Raw genomic sequence first — 23589 nt, forward strand, 5'->3', positions numbered from 1 at the left:
GTCTGTACTTGCTGTCCACACATGCAATCATTTCATTGCAGGTACGGAGGGAGAGAGAGAGACATGCAGAGGCAGACAACAGCAGCAGCAGAAATAAAGAAAAAAATCCAAAGAAAATATATTGAAAGAAAAAGTAATATATTGAAAAAAAAGATAAAAAAAGAATATATTGAAAACAAAATAATATATTGAAAAAAATTATATTGAAAAAAATATATTGAAAAAATATATATTGAAAAATAAATATATTGAAAAATAAAAAATATATTGAAATAAAAAATATATTGAAAAAATATATATATTGAAAAATAAATAATATATTGAAAAAAGTATACTGAAAAACAAATATATCTTGAAAAATAAATTCAAGATATACAACAACAAATACGAACACATACAAAGGAAAGGTATGTAACAGCTATGTATTTACTGGCATGTAGTAGATGTTTATGAAGAGTACCCTACATAGTTTGAATCATCCATATGTGGCAGCAGTACGTATCAATGCACAGATGCCCTGCATAACTACTGGCATGGAGAAATGAGTGTGTAGCTGTGTGCAGTGGGTTGTGACTGTGACATATGTAGTTCAGCATTAAATGTCAAACATCTGATCCATGTTATCTGTGTTCTGTACAGTAGTGTGTACAATGGCTGTTTGGGGGAGTAGCCCATACGGTTATATAAGCATGGATGTGACAGAGTAACAAATGCATGATAGCCATATTAACTTGTAGCTTAGGATTAGCAACAGCTGTACCAGCCTAGTATGCTAACCTAGAATTTGCAGCTAAATATACACACTCTAATATTGCTGTGTGCTCACATGTGACACCTGTTCATGTTGCAGCAAGGGCCAACAGGTCAGCCATGAGGTACACGAACTTACAACAGTGTGTACCTTGTGTGTGTATGGCACACACATACGGAAAAATCTGTCTGTGTCAGATATATTAGCATCTGTACATGTGCATAGAGCAAGGGACATACTGCAACTGTTTGTGAAGGATGGACATATATATGTTGTTGAAGGTTGTTATGTGCATATCTCTATGTAGGTTGTAGTGTGTGGCAAACAAGACAGCATACAGTGCTGGTATATGACATGTGGTGGTTAAACGTTGTGGGTATGATTCGTCAGGTCTGCAGTGTTGCAGCCAGTGAGGCCTACTAAAGCTACATGAGCTGAGAACACCTTCAATGCATTCCGCACAACACTGTGCAATATTATGACATAACTGTATACCTCACAACCTTTGCATAATTGATATCCCCACCATGAAAGGTGGACTGTATATGTGCCTATATGTATCTCTGTATATACACCAATGGATGTTTATATGTATGTGTGTATATATATATATATATATATATATATATATATATATATATATATATATATATATATATATATATACAGAGAGAGAGAGAGATAGACAGGGTCATATTTACTGCAACAGATGCCTGTTGACAAAGCCATGGACAAAATAACCTTGGTAATACTGTATATAGACGAACTGCAGAAAAACAGTAACTTAGCACACCAAAAGTTTAATGTAGTAAAGCTTTTGGGAATACACCCTTCATCAGTACATATTAAGCAATTAGTTTACAAAACTTTAAATAGAGGAATCAATTAATCACATTATACAGCCAGCCTAATTACTTAAAAAGATATACTACAGCAATACATGTGCACCCTATTAGTAAAGAGGTTTATAATATTAAGGCTTTAACTTATTGTAATATAATGCAGGTGTTTTATTTAGCCACCTGTAATATCTATACATCCTTCTATGTTGGAAAAACTACACAGAGGTTAAAGGATAGAATTATAGAACATAAGTCTGAAATAAGAAGAAAGTTATTGACAAATGCCTTAAGTAAACACATCATAGAAGAGGGTGAAAATCATAAGTTTAGCTTTAGGTTATTTCACATGTAGAAATGGGAGTGAGAAAGGGAGACATGAACAATACACTGGAATTAAAAGAATATGAGTGGATAGTTAGGTTACAAGCAGATGTGAAACCAGGCTTGAATAATGCTGTCAGTCTTAAACCAGTTTTATTAAAAAAACGAAGAGAGAGGCTTTGAAATTTTTTTTAGCATAAACCATAGTTATAATTAGATAAGAATGGGATTATTTTAAATAGTGTATTGAAATTAGAATATGAGTGCAATGTAGTTTAAATTAACATCTAGTTTTTAGAAGTGATTATTGTATTGAAATGTATTGCTGTAGTATATCTTTTTAAGTAATTAGGCTGGCTGTATCATGTGATTAATTGATTCCTCTATTTAAAGTTTTGTAAACTAATTGCTTAATATGTACTATGAAGGGTGTATTCCTGAAAGCTTTACTACATTAAACTTTTGGTGTGCTAAGTTGCTGTTTTTCGACAAAGCCATGGACTCAAGCTCAATGTTGACACTGCACTGGCATCCCTTATTGCAAATACTCTGTACCCATTAACTACCACATAGGTGGTAGTCTACTTAACACCGAAGGTGTGATAAGAGACCATGGGACACAGGTGGACAGTAGTCTCCCCTCTGATGATCACAGTGCCACACTAGTCATGTCAACTGTCTACGTGGCACACTTCATCACAAAAGGTGTGTCATCCAGGGAAATATAGGTCAGTGTTCCCCTCTACTCATCACACATAAATCCCATTATAGAGTACAATGCCCCATGTGGTATGTACCTCACAAGACATCTACAGCATGTCACAAAGAGTAATACCGGCCTCAAACAGATGCCCTATGCAGACCGTCTCACAAACCCACAACTAGACTGTGTCGCATACCGCCTACTCAGAGGTGACCTCTGCCTAACATACTAAGCTATGTCAAACTCAGAGCTGTTGGACATGCTCCACATAAACAGATCACAATCCCTACGAGCTACACGCTCTAGGGACCTAAACCTTTTGACCACAACAAACAGCACATGCTGGAGGGATAGATTCCTATCTCAGGGACATCCCATACTCTGGAACAAACCACCTATCCATAGCAAACAAAGCTCCTAAGTAGCAGTCATCATAAATAATCCTGAAGATTGTATGGGAGATAGTGAATACAACCAGGCAATCACCTCTGTGGCTCTGCTTGACAGGGCCACATGAAATGTAATTACCTGTGCGTCAAAGGCCAGGGTAGCGTATGGCTAGACTTCTATAGGCCCTAGGGCCAATAGCCTATTACCTACCTATGAAGCGATACACACCCACATGTACTTGTTGCAATAATTGCTATGTTAGGTTGACTGAGTGTGGTGGTGAATGTGTTGGTGAATGTGTCCGAGTTCTGTATACGTGTGATAGCTTAGTGGGAAACTTTTTCCTGTCATGGTATTATGTTTCCCAGCTGTGATCCCAGCAAAAGATGTGTATGCAATTGCTAGGCAGAAAAAGCAGTATGCCATACGGTCTGATGTAGTCCCTTGTTGTCGACTGGGGTGTCCCATTGTAGGCTAAAGCAGTACATGTATGCTTATTGAGTGTTACTGCTGGTGAATCCAACTCCTGTATGAACTGTAATACTACCTGAAGCTGTATGCCTAAACAGCACAGTATGGTGTATGTCCACATTTCTTGGAACCACTGTTTTGTGTGTTCCCTGTAGTCCTCACAGATTACATACCTCAGGCATAAGGTCTTGTAACTACTGACACACAGTACTGTAAGTTACACAGGTAAAGGTCACCTGGGTTGCCATACCTTTCTGTCTGGTATGTATGTCTGATGTGTGTGTGGGTATGCCTGTACCATGGCCTCGGTCATATGTGTGTTAAAGGATATAAGTGCGTATCTAGCAACATGTATAGTCTAGTACAGCAGTATGCCACCTATATTAACAGATGTGCACATATGTTAGGCAGGGGTCTGCCATCAACGACTAGTGTGGTATACTGGTAATACTATAGCTGGACTTTATAATCATTGCAATGGATTACATATTTCTTGATGCATTAACTTGATATATACCTCCTGTGGCTAGGTGGTGCATTGTGTCACATACAGTGTGCCATGTACTGTTGTATAGTCTTACATACTAGTTTAACTTTATTGCTGTGCAAAACATTGTCTGATATATAGAGTGTGCCAGGCACTGTCAGGCAGTTGTGGGTTGAGAACTGATATGTGGTTTTGAAAGTGTGTATCTTCTGACAGCCAATAGGTTGCCATATATGGCAGTTAAATGATATCTGTATTTTAGAATGTTACGTTTGCCACATGACTTGCTCACACATATTGTTTCATTGTCTTCCAGGGTCATGTCCCACCATTGTAATCCCGCCTATAGCATGGCAGAGTAGGAACAGATCACAGCGAGCTTGGTGCAGCACTATGCCCTGCTGTTCTCCAGAACCAGCCAGGACCAGCATGAGCAGACTGCGCTGTGGCAAGATCATGTCCATAGGGTAAATGACATAGGCATGCATAACTGGACATATGAGCAGGTACGCCATCACTGCAGTGATTTAATCAGACATGTCCGACAGGGTGCATCTGATATCCGCAGACAACAGCTTGCCACAGGTGGGGGGATAGCCATCCATCTCCCCCACACCAGAGTGGAGGAGCTGCTTCTGAGCCAGGTGGCTCCTGGCCAGCAACAACAACAAGTAACATGTATCATCATGGAGGCCAGAGCCACCCAACAAGGTGAGATGGAGCATGCAGGTAACATGGCATAGCTGTAGACTACTGTTATCTCTATTGGTAGAGCATGCTTATGTGAGATGTGTACTGTGTAGTTAGACGATGTGGTGCCTAGTGTTGTGCATTACTAATAATTAGGAATATAATCTGTAGGCCTGTGACTGTCAACCGTTGTACTACTGTAAGATTGCAAACACACAGTAGCAATGCCACAGTTGTTGCCACTGACAAAGTGTCTCATATCCTTGTAGGTCCCTCTGGTGTGACAGCAAGGCAGCAGACCCATGCTGGTGAGTGTGTTCTACATTTAATATTGCTAATTAAATGTACATGTCATAGGTGAGGTGTAGGCCATATACACGTAACACACCTGCGCATAATGCATGCTGTGCATGTTTGTTGTGAGACTATGCACATCCCAGTAATGTGGGTAGCTACCTAAAACACATACAATACACAGAGCATCCCACACAATTGTGGCAACACTGTATTGGACATTGGATAAGCAGAGTTGATACACACAACATACACAACTTTGTCATATGCAGTGCATGTTAACATGCTACACATGGCGTATTCAGACACCCACTGTAAGGTCACACTACAGTATCCCAAATGTCATCCACACAGTACACATAATATACCTGAAGGATAGATGCCTCTCATGTGGCTGTGCGACAGTCTTCAACACATAACACATTCATGTTAGGCAATGCCCACTACTGGGCACCTTACAAACCCATGTAACAACTGGCTGTGAAATGGTGAATGTAGCCATGGTACTGCAGTTTCGGTACAGCATGGTTTTGCCGGTCTGGCACACATTAGTAGCCTTGAGTGACCACATGATGCTGCATGATGATGGCTCATGGTAGTACACTCCATCCAGGTACAGTGACCACAGTACTACACATAGCATTAACTGCTATGCACCTCAATGTTGTGTGTGTTCAAACATATGCACCTATACACAATATGCATAGCAATCACCATTTGTACAAAGTGACACATATATGTCTTGTAATGCTATTGAGTGTATAGGTCACATGATGCACACTGTGTATGTGTGATGTTTAATGTTGCAGTTGTGTTGCAGCATGCCATGTTATGTCTGGCACTGGCATGTCCACAATATGTCCTACACTCACCATAACCACTGTACAATGGCTATGTGGAGCAATGGTATTCCATCAGGTATACATGCACCACTTATCCTGTGTGTATACGTAACATGCATGTGCTAAACATGTGTCCACAATTATCTGCTAAAGACACAGATGCTCTAATCAGAAATGGATATCTATGTGACACACAGATACACATCAAGCCATAGTATGTACACCTGTGAGTGATGGTGCACAAGACATTGCAGAGCTTTTAATACTTGCACAGCAATGTCATGTCCATGTACACAGTGCATTCCAGGGTGAGGCCAATCACTGAACAACAACACACATGCATCAAAGCCATGTATACTGTGATTATCAATGGCTGTCTACACCCGCACTGCATGCTGTTGAGAAACACACGTCCTGCATGCTGACATGTGTGATATAACTGTTTGCCTTGTGATACTGTACCCCACCATCACCCGCTATTGAGTATGTTCTGGATTGCTGGTGGTGTGTGTGTGTGTGTGTGTGTGTGTGTGTGTGTGTGTGTGTGTGTGTGTGTGTGTCTCTGTTTTAGTGAGGAGTGCATTTGTGTGCATGTGTGCATGTGTGCATGTATGCATGTGTGCATGTGTTCATGTGTGCATGTGTTCATGTGCACATGTGCGCATGTGTTCATGTGTTCGTGTGCATGCGTTCATGTGTGCATGTGTTCATGTGTGCATGTGTTCATGTGTGCATGTGTTCACGTGTTCATGTGTGCATGTGTGCATGTGTTCATGTGTTCATGTGTGCATGTGTGCATGTGTTCATGTGTGCATGTGTTCACGTGTTCATGTGTGCATGTGCTCATGTGTGCATGTGTGCATGTGTTCATGTGTGCATGTGTTCACGTGTGCATGTGTGCATGTGCTCATGTGTGCATGTGTGCTGACATCATGTACAGGTTGTAAAGTATGTTTCCTGTCTTCCTCTCACAGGTGCTGACTTTGGGTTGGTTCACTGCAGCAGGGAAACTGATGTCACTGAGCAAAATAGTGATACTGATGATAGGTGTGTTGAGGCACAGGCATATTTGCCAGGGTCTGTCATTGGGCCATCAATCGACAGTACACAAGTGTCCACCCCATCCATGCACACAGACATACTGCCAATACACCCATCACCAATGCCCTTAGCTGAGGGACAGCATACAGTTGGCATTGGCCAGGACAGTGTGGTGTCCATGGCACATGCATCATGACATAGCAGTCATACCCACATGTCTGGAAGGGTACCACATAGGCAGATGTCCGGGGGTTCTCATCAGAGAACTGCTGCTCATCATGCCACTGGCAGACGTGCCACAGCTCTTACAACCTCACGCATGTTCCAGGCTGTCATGGAGGCACAGGCACGTATGGAACGGTACACCAGACAGGGACTAAGGACACAGAGGGAACATAACACCACCGTCATTGACAGTATCCGTGACCTAGCAGGTGCCATCCGTAATTACACCGAGGTCACAAATAGACGTTGGGGAGAGACATTAGATGTCCTCCGCAATGTCATGTCCATGTGTCAGGACAGTGCTGGACAGTTGAGTCATCGACGTGGATGTATGCCAGCAATATCAGCAGCTGGCAGTCACCACGGATGTCCATCAAGTCACAGCCACTCCCGTAGTGCTAGTACCAGACCCAGCAATATTGGGGGTCGGATGCCCATAGAATGTCCTAGAAGACCATGTGCACATGGCTCTGTACAGTCCCAGCAGGGACCTGGGTCCAGTGTACATCCATCTACCTCTGGGGATAGTACCCAGTCTGGCTTAGTACCTGATAGTGTCAGTAGCACCCCTGCCAGGCACAGGTACCGTATCCATGGCCAGAGATGGTGATCTGAAAAGCCTGGCAGGTACAGTCCATGGCTGTCCCACAAATACCCTTATATGGTGGCCACATGGTGGAACTGTGTGGATGCAGACACACACACGCATAAACCAGACACCTAGGGCTAACATATATCTGCACACATTACATCAACATTGGCCCATAGCAGTGCTCTTGCCCCTCACACACAAACACACACACACACACACACACACACACACACACACACACACACACACACACACACACACACACACACACACACACACACACACACACATGTCGATTGGATGGCTCACTGTAGGCCTCTGTCAAACCAAGAACACACCCTATGCATATGATGAAACCTGTGCCACCTCCTGTCATCTGTAATATTGATGCAGGAACAGGCTACCATGGTGCTGATGCACAGGGTGACTTTATAGCAGTATAGCAATGTTAGCATGTTGTCAGCAGTAGAGTGTAATGATATGCTTGAAGGTGTAGCTGAGCAGGCATGATGCATTAAAGCTATGATTGTCAATGTAGTATTGTTTACACCAGGGTTAGTTCCAATAGTGTATTGTCTGACCACATGCCACTTGGCTGATGTGTGCAGTATTGGCAGCATGTGTTAGAGAGTGGACAGTATGTGGGATGTGTGTAGCACAGATTTGCAGGTGTACATTTGTGAACATGGTGGAGGTGCACTGTCTGCATGTACGTGCATAGTGGACACATGGGCAGGGTGACATGCTCTGTATTACACAGTGTTAACACTCCATAGTTTCTATTGGTGGTCAGTATGCATTGTACTACACACATTTCGGAGCCTGACTACACATGTGTGTATGACATGGTTTAACACTGTGCTGTGGGTGATACTGTTACTTTCTGTCATTGTTTTGCATTCTGGTAGTATACATAACTTCAACAGCATGACCATAACCAATCTTTAGATGATGTCTTGACAACTGACACACAGATGTAGGACACACAGCAGCATTTGATCCTTCAGGTACTATACGATGCCAGTAACCAGTGGTATTCACCTGCACCCATTACTGAGACCACTCCTGTTTGGCATATAGCTCTCTTAGGTACAAGCAATCACAGTAGGGATATGTCCATCCAAGTCTGGTAATGCATACTGTGGCCTATAATGCATTCTCTAGATGATGCACACATCCTCCACAAGGGTATCATACAGATACCCATTGTCAAACCCATGCTGTAAAGCTATAAGCCAAACTAAGCATAGTCATCCACCTTTACAGAACATATTATCCCCACAGTACCACATAGGAAGTAGCCACCAGCATGATGAACAGGTACCGATGTGTACATGCAACCAAGTGTTACATCATCTCTCCTTTGATAATCACATTTCCAAAGGTATTTTGAAATCCCTCGGTGGATCACATAAGCAATAAGGGGTCTGCATGCATTTCCACAAAGGTTGTTGTAGACCTGTTGTGAATAGTCATCATTGACAGACTTTTCTGCGTTTGAACAGGTCTGACATATACCTCGGCCATAAACCCTCACTCACACATTTCAATAGAAACCGTAATGAGTGTGTGTGACACGGATGACCTAGGCCAGGGATCACTGCGGTGGCTGGCCTTGTCACAAGCATACAGATGTGACCTAAGGTCTGGGAAGCAGCAGCACAGTCTGGCAAGGATGACAGCTGTGTTCTTGGAGAAAGCAGGGTTCTCATACATGCAATAAGTGAGGTAACATGTACGTATATGTATTTGCCACACAGCTAGCTCACATGTGCAATGCATACTGATATGTCATACAGTAGTAAAAGCAAAACCCACAACACATTAACCAACAGTGTCACACACATACAGCACACACACTCACCAAGTGCAGGATTCAAATCCCTACCTGGCTACTTCATGATACTAGAGAAGTACCCATTAACACAATGTGCTATATACATTACTGAAAGGTATATTTTCCACAGGTATGTTTGAAGGATGCTGACATCATCAGACTTGACAATGATAAGTATACCACTTGTAAGGTGTTCTACTACTCTACAAAAAGGTTGCTCCTCTCCACGGTAATTACACACATACAACCCCTTGTCAAGTGCAAGATTCAAACCCCTACCTAACTACTTCATGATACTAGAGGTAGTACACATTAACACGACACATTATACACATTACTGGGAGGTATCTTTTCCACAGGTATATTTGTAGGATGGTGACATCATCAGACTTGACAAAGATTAGTTTACCACTTTTAAGGTGTTTTACTACTCTCCTAAAAGGTTACTCCTTCCTAAGGAGACCACACACTTGTCAAGTGCAGGATTCAAACCCCTCTTAACTACTTCATGATACTAGAGGAGTATGTATTAACACAACATGCTACACACATGAGTGGGAAGTTCTCTTTTCCACCGGTATATTTGTAGGATGGTGAAATCATCAGACGTGACAAAGATTAGTTTACCACTTTTAAGGTGTTTTACTACTCTCCCAAAAGGTTGCTCCTTTCCAAGGAGACCACACACAAACACACACTTGTCAAGTACAGGATTCAAACCTCTACCTAACTATTTCATGATACTAGAAGAGTACACATTAACACAACGCACTATACTCATTAAGGGAAAGTTGCTTTTCCACAGGTATATTTGTAGGATGGTGACATCATTAGACTTGACAAAGATTAGTTTACCACTTTTAAGGTGTTTTACTACTCTCCAAAATGGTTGCTTTTTCCCCAGGAGACCACACACACTTGTCAAGTGCAGGATTCAAACCCCTACCTAACTACTTTATAATACTACAGGAGCATGCATTTACACAACGCACTATACACTTTACTGTGTGCTAGTCTTTCTACAGGTATATTTGTAGGATGGTGACATCATCAGAATATACAAAGTGGGTTACATTAGGTGACATTAGGTGGGCTACATTGAAGGAATGTCTAAACACTTTGGCCATGTGATCATCAAAGGGGAGTTTACTATCTACCTGTGTCCCCTGGGCCATAATGACTTTCTCTGTACATACTGGATTACCACCTATGTGGTAATTTGCGTGCACTTTGTTTTACCCAAAGGGGATGACTATGCATTCTTTGGCATTCAGCTTGAGGGCATTGTTTTGACACCAGGTATCTGTCTCTGTAAGACACTTCTGAAGGATGTCTGTGTCAGCCATACAGTCGATTATGGACCACAGTTACCAGTCATCTGCAAACCTGTTCAGCCATACACCTCCCATGCTTGCCTGTACCTCTGAGCAGTATCTACTGAACAGGTGGTGTCCCAGGACCAAGACCTGTGGGATGCCATTTGTGACTGGCTTAGAGTTGGACATGGCACCCGCAACTCTGAACATGTGTGTTTGATCTGTGAGCCACTTGGCCACCCTGTGATGTAGCTGTTAATGTTCAAGCTGGTGCACTTGTTCATGATGACAGAGTGGGGAATGGTTTAGAAAGTCCTTAGTGAGGTCCAGGTGGGCTGTGTGGACTACTTTCACCTCCATCTATGTCCTTGGTAACTGTTTGAAATAAGTCAAATAGGTTTAGGAGCCAGGATCTGCCTTTAACAAAGCGAAGTTGTGTAGAGTCCAGTGTCTGGAGGTCTCCAATGTCTCAGTTTATGGGTTCCATGACAATTTGCTCAATAGCTCTGTAGACCAGGCTGAGTAGACATATTGGGCAATTGTTTCCAGGTTCTGTTGTGGCACCCCCTTTGTGGAGCTGGATGACTGTTAGTGTATGCCATTCTTTGGGTACATAGCCTGTGGTACGCTTGAGTCTGGACAGTGAATGTAGGTGAGGGTGTAGTTCCTTTTGGGCCTAGTGTAAGACGCAGCCTGGGACACCATCTAGTCCCATTGATGCTGTGTTCTTAGCTTTGGTGAGGGCTGTCTTTACCTGCATGTCCATGACGTCTGGGGCTCTGCATCCTTCTGTGATGGACACAGGCCCTTTTGGGGGTGATGGGGGGAGTTTACACTGAACTTGTCCCCCTGGATGTGGGCAATGAAAGTTGGTTCGGTGTATTTCTTTCCATTTTTCAGTAGCTGACAGCATATTTGGAAGTTGACACCTACATGTCTGGTATAGCTACCGAAGGCTTTGTGGTTGTTATTCTTACATTCCTTGGCTATTTGTCTTTAGAAACTGTCCTTGGATTATTTTATGAGCGATCATTGTTTCATCCTGATAATGATCAGTGATGCGTTTCCTTTAGTGAAGTTGGCTCTATCATGCATTCGTTTCCTCCTTCTGTTGTGTAGCTTATTTATGGCTAACAACCACCTGATTGTTGTCCTATTTTTGGAGTAGTGCATCTTGGTTTTCTTTGTGATGTCTCATTCCATGCATCCCTGTAGATGCTCATAGGATGCACTTGTAAATGATTCTGCAGATTGTATATCATTATCTTATAGCAAGAGGTCTTTGAAATGTTCCACTTTGGTCTTGGGAACTGTGCAGTTTGCTTTTGCAAATGTCTTCACAGTGGTTTCATTGACTGGTTGGGGGGGCCGGGATGTGGATGTCCAGTGTGATTACTTAATGATCTGATATTACCAGTGAGGGGTTTATCTCTGTTGTGTAACACTGGTACCCCATGTTGGTGACGATCATGTCCAGTATGTTGTCACCTCTAGTGGCCGTGGTGACCAGCTGTTCCAGGGTGTTAGAGTTTTTAAACTCTAGGAAACATTGGCCAAAGGACGTTGTACACGAGTAATTCTCCCACTCAATGTTTGGGTAGTTGTAATCTCCTCATATAATGGTGTTTGATAGGACCTTTATATTTTCCACTGTTCTCCGGAATACTGAGTGAGGTTCCTGAGACAAGGTACGTGATCTGTAGCAGGCTACAATCTGATGAGCAGCTTTGCCCAATGTTAGTTGCACTTGCATGGTCTCCAAGGCCTCATGCTGTGCCACTAACCTGAAGGTGTGGGTATCCATAAGGTAAATGGGTACATCCCTTCCTTTTGTATTTCACTCGTGGTTTTGGGTCTGAAGGTCAAAGGGAGTGTGAGTGTTTTACGAGGAGCATGTCTAACAGCTCTGTGTTTGACATAGCTTTGTATGTTAGGCAGTGAACACCTCTGAGTAGGCGATATGCAAGGGAGTACGGATGGAGCATTTTGAGATGGTCTGTGTATGGCATGTATTTCAGGCCACTAATGCTCTTTGTGGGGTTTTGCTGCTGGCTTTCCAGTTGTTGTAGTTGGCTTGTGAGGTACGTAGCAAAAGTGGCGTTGTACTCTATTATAGTTCTAGTGAGTGATGAGTAGAGGGGAACAATGTCCTCTTCTATTCTGCATGAGACACATTTTGTGATGAGGTGTGCCACATAGGAGGGTTTCCTGACTACTGTGGGAATGGGATTATCACAGTTGTGTCCACTGTCCACCTGTGACCCAAGGTCTCTTGTCACACTTTCAGTGTGAAGTATACTACCACCTATGTTGTAGTTCTTGGCTACAGAGTTTTTAACAAAGGGGATGACAATGCACCTTTTGACATTGAGCTAGAACCCATGGCTTTGACAACAGCCATCTGTCTCAGTGAGGACTTTTGTAGGATGTCCACATCTTTAGTGTTTACAATTATGGCTCCTAGTTTGCAGTCCTCTGGAAACTTCAGTAGCCACAGACCTTCCATGTTAATGTTTACTTCAGGGAAGTAGATACTACACAGCCTGGGAAGTTATCTGGTCCCATGGCTGCTGTGATACTGGCTTTGGAGAGTGTTTTTTACCTGTGCAGCCATGATGACAGCAACTTTGCAGTCTTCCATTATAGAGATGTGCTCTTTCATGGGTGAGAGGGGGGTAAAGTTAACACTGATCTTATCTGCCAGGATGTTGACAATATCAGTTGGCTCTGTACATTTAGTGCCATTGAGCTGTAACTCAGAACAGATCTGAGTGTAACCATGACATGGAACTGTCTGTTGGGCAGAAATCTCCTGAGTAGACAGTATGCAACAGAGTACAGATTGGGTTACATTCAGTCTTGTTGCATGGGGCAACTATTTGAGGCCAGTAATCTTCTTGTTAAGGTACTTCATTGGTCTTTATAGCTGCTGAACATGCCTAGTCAGATTCATCGCAAGTGTGTTGTGGTACTCTCTGACGGGTCTGATGACTGCTGAGTAGTGGGAACCTCCTTTGACCTACATGCACAGACCTTGGCAGTTTGTGTGAACACATAGCATGATTTTCTGACCACTTTGTGAATGTGTTTCTGGAAGTAGAGATGACTATCCACATTTGTCTATAGATCTCTTATTATCACATCCGTATTTAGCCTAAGTGTGTGAGCATACCCAGTATGACCTTTCAGTGTGATGCTGAATGAAATCCACTAAATTTGTTGGAGTGTATGAGCATGCCCGATATAGACATTTATACTATGTGTGTATGGAAAATCAAGTAGTATTTTTACAGCAGGGCTCACCTTTGTGTCATAGATCAACAAGGATCATGCTGTGCCTGCAGGGCTTCCATGAGACACTTTGCATAGACTTATCAACATTTCTACATACAGGGGGGCAGCTATTCTTTGTACATTTCTACCCGGGGGCACACCTGATTGTTACTGTGGGTGTACATAGGATGAGGGTTTCACCTGACACTTATACACATTTGCTATGCCTGCGCTGCTATGTACGGGACACCATTTCAGTCTGTACTGTTGCCTATCGTACTGGCTTGAGGCATACTACTGTACTACAGATCTTAGCGTCCAATGTCACGTATATTAGATTGTGACTTCATAGCCTACACAACCCAAATCACACCACCTGGCCTGATGTTCTCTGTCTGCATAGGCATGTGGGGGAGGTTACCCATTTGCCTCTTTAGGGGCATGATACAGCATTTCTTTGTGTTTGCATTAGTGTACAATTGTCCTGCTGTGTCTGTGCCACTGTAATTTTTTCATGGCTTAGTGGTTCAGTACTGTGACTATAGTGCACACTATCCTGGGTTCGAGCCCTGGTACAGCTTTTTATTTTCATGCTGGGCAGACCAGACTGCTTAAGGAACAGTAAAGCAAATATGAGCATGTTTAACTGACTTTGCTTAACTTTGCCCGACCTTGCTCAACATTGCTCAACGTTGCCCGACGTTGCGCTAGTTAGCATGAGCAATTTTGTTTACATATACTAAATATTGGTAAAAGCTGCTTAGCACTGCTTTATATTGCTTAAAACATGGCAATCATGCCTCAGGTGGTGCTGCAGGGCTGCCTATGTTGGATGCACATACACTCCCTATACATGTTTGGAAACAGGTAGTGTCAAGTTAGGCATCCCTTTTATTTTATGTGCTAGTCAGAGAGAGGTATCATTTCCAGGGTTCCTACTGAGCCAGTGTATGTGCTATGTGTTGCCTCTTTGCCAAGGCCAAGGCATACTGGACATGCCTCCCTCTGCCTACTGGGGCAGGCTCAGGTTGTTTCTCCTTTGAGTCACGCTGTGCTTGTGCAGGCCTTGGAAATGGTGGGGGGCTGTTTGGCCCTGCCCCATGCTGTTCCTGCTGCAACTGTTTTCGCAGGATAATATTGTGTAGCATGGCACATACCATAACAATTTGGGTACATGTAGTTGGTGAGTACTGCAAGGCTCTGCCAGATGTGTCCAGGCACCGGAACCATGACTTGAGCATCCCAAACACACGCTCGATTACATTTCGTGTTTGTGAGTGTGCCTAATTATGGAGTTCTTGTTCAGGTGTGTGTGCATTTCTGATGGGTGTCATCAGCCACAGCTCCAGTGCATATCCAGCATCCCTCACTAGGTGACCGTCAGGGATGTCCCCACTGGCAAATGTCTGGTACAGCTGCGACAGATGCCAGATATGGGAATCGTGGTAGCTTCCAGGGCAGCCAGCACACACATTCAGTATTATGCCCTGGGCATCGCACATGACCTGGCAGTTGGAGTGGAAGCCCTTGCAGTTGATGTAGGTCCTACCCCACTCACCAGCTGGTGCTTTGATGTTTATGTGTGTGTGCAGTCAATTGCACCCACTACCTCAGGGTATTCTGCTGTTTGCTGGAAGAGATGCATATTGCTGGCCAAAACTTCACGGGAATTGGGGAAATATACATGATCACCGACATGGGCTGACATGGCATTCAGGAACTGGTGCAGTACCCTGGATGCTGATGCCTGTGAAATCCCCATCATATCACCAGTTGGTCTCTGGAAGGTACCTGTTGCTTGTATTCTTAGGCCAACATATACCTTGGTTTCCAATGGGATGTGTTCCACGCTGTTGGTTCTGTGTGTGAGGCGTGGCCTGCACAGCTCAACAATTTGCTGCAGGAGCTCTCTGTCCACTCTATAGCACTCCACTATCTCCAGCTTATGTAGCCCCTGGTAGGTTACCCTGGGTCTGTACACTCTTCTCTGTCTCTTCACTGTGGGTTGCTCAGCAGCATTCACAATGGCACCACACTCAGCATCTTGCACATGTCGCCTAATAATAGCAATGGCAGCCCCTAACATTATTTTGTCTCAGTTAAGCTTTTAAGTTTTCACTTCTCTTTGTAGACTACAGTGTTGCAGTATTTCTGAGAAAAACATAGAAGAATGTCGTTTGCAGAGTTTTAAGTGCTGGGCTGGGCTGGACTAGTGTACTGCCTGTGTAATTGCCTGATTCTGATTGATTTCACCTGGCAGCTCTGCTAGTTCTCCTTGATTAACTTCCTACTACTTCTTTTCCTTCCTTTTCCCCTTTCTGTTTCCACAGGGGGCAGCGCCACGCAAACAAGTGCAAACACATGCACACGAGCGTACACGCATGCACACAGGCTTACACAGGCTTACACAGGCTCAGGCGGGTGCACATTCATGCATGCAGGCTTAGACAGCCTTACACAGGCTTACACAGGTGCACACACGTGCACACAGGCTTAGACGGGTTTACAGGCGCGCACACGCGCGCACACAGTGTAAGCATCTTTCAAGAAACTTTAGTGATAGCCAAGGCGTACACCTTTGGTTTCTGGGTTTCAGTTTAGACAACTGTAGACACGCCTCTTCCAGTCCTGAGTAACTCACAGCAAACACATGCCACTCTGCTCCAATAAGCTTACAGTCTTTTGGATACATACCCCCTCATGATGTCACCTATCTTCTACTCTATTACTCCCCTAATCCTCCTCTTACACTCTAGGGACATGGTTCACATGGCAGGAAAAACTGGGATTCACTATCCTTATACTCATTTGCATAGGACTGCCTACTAATGCTTGGTTACATGTCTCAGACTGAGCTTCCCCCCTCAGCAACCACTACTCAGTAGCCATGTTGTCTTCAGCCTGCCATTCACCTACATGGCAGATGAATATTTTGAATAAAATGCCTATTTTTGGCTTTTATTTTTTTTCTGGTTTTTAGAGCACCACATGTTTGCTCGGCGCTGCGCTATGCTTAAACATCGAAGATCAAGGAAAAACATTTTTTTAAATTATTTTGCAACAGATAAAAATGCCAATGGCCATATATTTGGCCATTGGCATGCTTCCTCAACTGGATGCATCCTTTATTTGGAGCTGCCATAGCTCCATTTTGCTATTTGCAGAACGGTACTCAGTTGCCAACCGAGTACATTTCTACAAATAACACTACTCTTACTCGGACAGATTAGTGTTTCCTGGATCGCAAATTTACCTCATTTGCATAGCTTTCAGCAGCAAATGAGGTAATTTGCATAACCTAACACTGTACTTGCAAGAGTCGTTTTAGGAGCTCTCATGCACACCCCTGACGGCTGTTCCTGGATCGCTCGGCAGACATGTTGGCTGGCTGGAGTCTTACTCTACTCTTAGACTCCATGCAAACCTTCATGAATCTGGCCCATTATCTTTGACTTTTCTATTTAGGATGAAACCCATTTGATCATCAATTATCAGATTAACATTAATTGATTGTCTGTTTGCATGTATTGATGTAAAATTTTTATAGTCCATGTTTAACAATGATATAGGATGATAAGAGGCCACTCAAGTGGGATCTTTTCCATGTTTCAAAATTGGAGCTATCATGGCATATTTCCATGAGGGTATTGAAACTGCATTCTTCCTAAATACCTCCAAAGTTTCTAATTGTGTTTGTGGTACTTCATCTGGTAGTAATTTATATATTTCCCCCATTAAGCCATCTAGACCTGGCAATTTATTATTTTTAAGACTCAGAATTATTTCCTTTAGTTCTTTAAAGTTATTAGTTTGGAAAATTTAGTATTTTGCTCTTTTGTTACTTTTTTATTAATATTATCCTTTAAGAAATTGTCTCTTAAATCATTGTAACCAGTGTTTGAATTCTCTTGGTTTATAATTTCATGGTGTTTTCTGAATACTTCTAAGATGTCTTTTAGATTTGATACATGTTTGTGTTTGCTAGTTGTTTTATCTTTAATCTCTGTTATATGTTTAGACATAGCTAGATTTTTCGATTTTACTGCTAATCTATGCATGTTTTTGGGATTCACTGAATAGGATTGCAATTTGATACTTTCTAAGTTTATTGTAACTTTATGATTTAAAATTTCCATATATTCTAAGTTAAGTTGTTTTAGTTCAGTGTTTGAATTTATGCCCTTAGTATTTATCTTATTTTTTAAAATGTCAATTCTTGATTGTATTCTGTTTAATTCACTTTCCAATTCCTTTTGCTTATTTAAGTACCAATTTTTAATTCTACCAAATAAACAGGATTTTAAGGTGTCCCACACTATGGCTTTGGAAGTTATGTTATTGTCATTCTTCTTCTTCTTCTTCTTTCGGCTTTTTCCCGGTTAGGGGTCGCCACAGCGGATCACCTTGTCCGCACATTGAATGGCAGTGGAGTTTTTACGGTGTCGAGTTGCCAGCCCGGCGCCCAACCTTCCACAGAAGGCACACTCACACGCACACCTAGGGCCAATTTAGAGTGTTCAATCCACCTGCAGCATGTCTTTGGGATGTGGGAGGAAACCGGAGCACCCGGAGGAAACCCACGCGACCACAGGGAGGACATGCAGACTCCAAGTTATGTTATTGTCATTAATATCTAGAAATAGTTTTATTTCATTTAGTAGCCAATCTTTAAACCCTTCTAAATTAATAATATACACTGGGATTCTTTGCCAAAATATCAAATTATTAGGTTTAATATTAATTTTAAAGAAAATGGCATTGTGGTCAGACATCGGGCAGGAGCTTATTAGAATGTCCTGTATCTTAGAGTATAGGCTATCTGTAACAAATATTTTGTCAATAGTTGTTTGGGTGCTAAATCTATAGGAATAATGAGTGTATTTTAGAGAATTTGCTTCCTTTAATTCATAAATATCTCTCAAATTCAAATAATTAATGAAATTGATAAAGTTGTTTTGCAGGAGAAGAGATTTTAAAATTATCACTTTTGGTGGTGTCATTTTTAGATAGGATGCAATTAACATCTCCTGCATAAATAACTCTTAGATCTAGTTAAGGTCAACTCAAAATATTTGTTTACTGTTTCCCCACCGATACCTGGTATCCAATAAGTATTAACCAATGTAACTTGTTTTTTATTTATTTCTAAAGTAACTATACATAACATGCCATTTTTATCTGAATACAAATCCAATATTTTAGGAATCGTCAATGATTTCCTCCATAATATCATAGTACATCTTCTTTTGGTCTGATGGTGCAATTCCACAAGTATTGTGTAACCATTAAAAGACAGTCTACCTATATCATTTTCTATTATGTGAGATTCTTGTAAAAAAGCAATATCAACCTTATTTGTTTTTAAATATTTAACCAGACTTCCTCTTTTTATAAGGTTGTTAAGACCATTTACATTCAAAGACATGCATTTATAAGAAACCATTTCTTTTTTGAAACAAGTAGATCTCAAGGATTTTGTTATGGACATACAATAAGTTGTAAATATAACTATTATATAATTAAAACTATGTACAACTCTAAACAAAGAATCATATAGTCCTGAATCAATGAATAAGTAATCAAAACCACTTTCTATTACCCACTTCATGGAGTTCAAGATAGTCCTGATTCAAACAGAGTACTGATTGAATCAACCACCCCCTTACTAACAACAGTTAATTCCTCCCTGCCATAACAAATGGTTAGTATTATTAATAAAAGACAAAATGCATATAATATTAATGTTCTATATGCATCTCCTAAATTAAAGTATTAAGGATTTAAAGTTTGAATTATATATTTACTTGCCATAAGCAGTATTGATATAAAAAGATCAAGGGGGGGATTCAGTAATCCTCCGTGTAAGACTAACTAAGTCTTACACGGAAATGGCAGCCTAAGAGTATGACGTCAGCGCGCCATGCATATTCATGAGGACGCACTGACTCAACTCCAAGGCTAACACGGAGCATGTAGGAGTGCAGGGGGCACGTCAGACTGCCAAGCAGTCCAAATATCCACGCCCCTGCAAGTGCTTAAATTTGCAAATGTCAGCAGATATGAACAAGTCTGCTTAAATGTGTATACCTACTACACTACACTCCCCCACATCCAAAACCCCTGTACAAATGAAATAAAATGTAAAACAATTTTTTTTATTATTCTCGATATAGCTGCCTGTATTTGCGCGTGTGTGCGCGGGTGTGCCCATTGCTTAGCTACAGTTAGCAGTTTAGACATCGAAGAGGATAATAAACCACTTATATGCAAATTAAGCCAAATAGCAATAGTGTAGTGGTAGAGCCTTCCCACAAAGAGGAGGCATTCCCGGCTCGAGTCCCACCACTCCCATTTCCATTTTCTGTAGGAAATCTGTGCATAAAAATATTTTCTGACATTTACCTTTTAAATTTTATTAAAATGCATTGAAATGGCCTATGTATTAGTGAACGATATTTTAAATATATATAAGAAGGTGAAACGGTCATGCATACTAATGAATGCATAAGTAACCTATCTTAAGCAATGTGAAGCACTGCCAAGCAACGTTTACCAGTATTAAGCACATTTAAGAATAATTGCCCATAGCTAAGCACTGCTTTAACTAGCACAATGGCTTTGCGTGGAGCTGTGCATCGCGCCAACTAGCACAAACAAAATATGTTTGCGTGGAGCTGCGCAGCGTCGGGCAACATAGAGCAACATTGGACAAAGTTGAGCAAAGTCGGCTAAACATAGCCACACCTCCTAGATGGTCAGGCCAGTGGTAAAATAAAAAGCAATGACAGGCTTCGAACCCGGGATACTGTGCACCATAATCACAGTACTGAACCACTAAGCCATGACAGCTTTTGCTGTTCATGCATTGCCAACATACATATACATATTAATGAAAGTTTACTCAGTGCTAAGCAGGTGTGCACTCAGCTGAGAATTTTCAAAACCAGCCAATCACAAAAAGGGTGGGAAATGAGGCATATTTAAGCTCCGTAGGTGAGAATAATCGCCATAACTGGTTGTAGCTCCTATCTGCAGTCAGAATGGCCGGTGCTGGAGAGGGCTCTATTTTTCGAGTGCAACAGAGGGGCATTGAGGAGTCAAAACTGATGGTTTGGCTCCTCATCCATCATCATGATGCAAGACTCCTGCAGGGCCAGTTCCAAGGCATGGAGTACATAGCAGAAGCTTTGAACCGTCTAGCACATTATCTCACCAGTGCCACAGGCGTCCCTCGGACTGGTGAGCAGGTCAGACACCACCATGCAGACTTGAAGAGACGGAAGCAGGGCCAACTGAACCAATGGATACAGGAGGCCCATGGAAATGACAATGCCCTACTACTGAGTAGGTAGCCATGGAATGGAGTATGTAAGAATTGCTATTGTAGTCTATATAATGGACAGGTATGTCTCAATATCCCTTCATTTACTTCACAGCTGCAGGTGTCCGTGCTGCGAAGCAGCAAGCCTATGCAGATAGGCTGCTAAGTCTGCGTCACCAGGCAGGTTAGTAATTATTCTGCATGTATTGTTATATAAAATAAGTGAGAGAGCCTGAAAAAAAGTGTTGTAGCCCAATAATAAAGACATAATAAGCCCTGAATAATTTATCTGCATGTACTGTTATATAAAAGAAGTGAGAGAGCCTGAAAATGAGTGTTGTAACCCATTAATAAAGGTATAATACGTCTTGAATAAGTCATCTGCATGCACTGTAATATCTAATAAATGAGAGAGCCTCCAGAAAAGTGTGTAATGTAATTAATAAAGGTATAATTCCTGGAGTGTGTCTGTGTCACTTACTTCGAAATGTTGTTGTACTCTTACATTATATAAATAGTACTGTTGTATTAAGCGCTGTCAACTGACACTTGGCCAGGCCCATATAAAGTGGATGAAGGGAGTGCCAGTAGCTGGGAAGCATATATATAGTCCTCAACTGTTGGTTAATGGCTGGCATGCATAGGTAAATCTGGCACATGGGTAGCTTGTTAATGTGTTCCCCAGAAATGTCAGTGTGCTGCCAGAAATGTAGGGGGCTATAGAAATATAACCGATAATGTCACCTGAACACATTCAGATATGTAGATATATAAATATAAAAAAAATATATAAATACATAGCAGTAACATCTGCATCCTGGACAGTTTGTATGTCAGATACAGGTCAGGTATATAACGAACTAGCTAAACCCATTTCACAATGTAATGGACTTTGCCTTGTGTAATAATACATGTAGGGGATATACACCTGCAGTCAATTGGAATGTAGTGTAAACTATAAGTACATATAAGATGTTAATGGAGGTATTTTTTTACACCCTACTGTATGTGCATAAACAATGCAATTCCGCAACTCAATGGGTATGTCTAACCTCAAAACATTTGTTGGGACATATGTACTATTGGTTTATAAATATCTGCATTTACTTTGATGCATGTGCCCTATTCAAATACAACAATTTTGGTGGCCTGTTGCCACCAATCAATCCTGCATGCTGTTGGAATGTCCTCTGTTGTTCTATATATGCATGTGTTATGCTTGTTGTTCAACTGTTGCAACTCTGGTGTGTTTGGTTAATGGGAATATTATTGCATGCTGTTACAACTAATTTGGAATGCTATTGGCTGTTACCAACCCATATTGTCATTAAACCTCCTAAACATAGAACGTATGGGAAGGCCGGTCCCAGTGGACCCACCTGTCCCTCTTCAGCTGGCGATGGCACCTGGCACCAGCAGGTTTGGTGCCCAGCCTGGGACCTCCTCCTCCGTTGGCTCTATGCCACCTTTGGGTGGAAGCACTGCAGGGGATGGGTCTCGTCCCCCATGCAAGCGTGGTTGGAGGAGGGCCACCTATCACCCTCCAAAAGGTTCAGGCTGTGGTGCGTAGGGAGATCCAGCGTTCAGTCACTGATCCTCTACGCCAGCTCGAGGCGAGAGTGGCATGACTCATAGGTGAGCCTGCCCCTCCTATGGCAGCCCCCAGCACAGCCACCCTCTGGGCTGTGAAGGTGCAGTGGTGACTGCCCATGGGTGGGGATCTCAGTTCCACTGTTGCCATCTCTGGGCTCATGGGCTTGCGATTTCCAAACATCCTTTCCCGTCAATGGTGTTCACCCACCCCATGTGTCATATTCCACCCTGTATGCATCTTGTTTGTCTTGTCTGTTTACCTCTCCAACCTACCTCCCCAAATATACCTACTTCCCCTACCCCACATTCCACTCTCACCTGTAAAAAAAAATATGGGCAATCTGCTCCCACAAAAAAATTACACCCCATACATAGCTGCCCATTTTGCACAAATGTCTGCTGGACACAGAAACTGAAATTTAATTGGCAGTACAACATACTTCGTTGTCCCCACCCCTCTCTCAGGGGTGGAAGGTTTCAAATTTCCCTCCAAATTACTAGCATATGCACAGCTGTTGCTGTTAAAGAAATGGGCAGCTATGGACCTTGCCTACACCTGTCCTGCCCATCCCAAGCTGTTTTCCCTACTGTCTTTCCCTC

This window comes from Protopterus annectens, chromosome 10.part0, assembly GCF_019279795.1.
Source record: "Protopterus annectens isolate FY-2018-M chromosome 10.part0, PAN1.0, whole genome shotgun sequence".
Classification (NCBI taxonomy): domain Eukaryota; kingdom Metazoa; phylum Chordata; order Ceratodontiformes; family Protopteridae; genus Protopterus; species Protopterus annectens.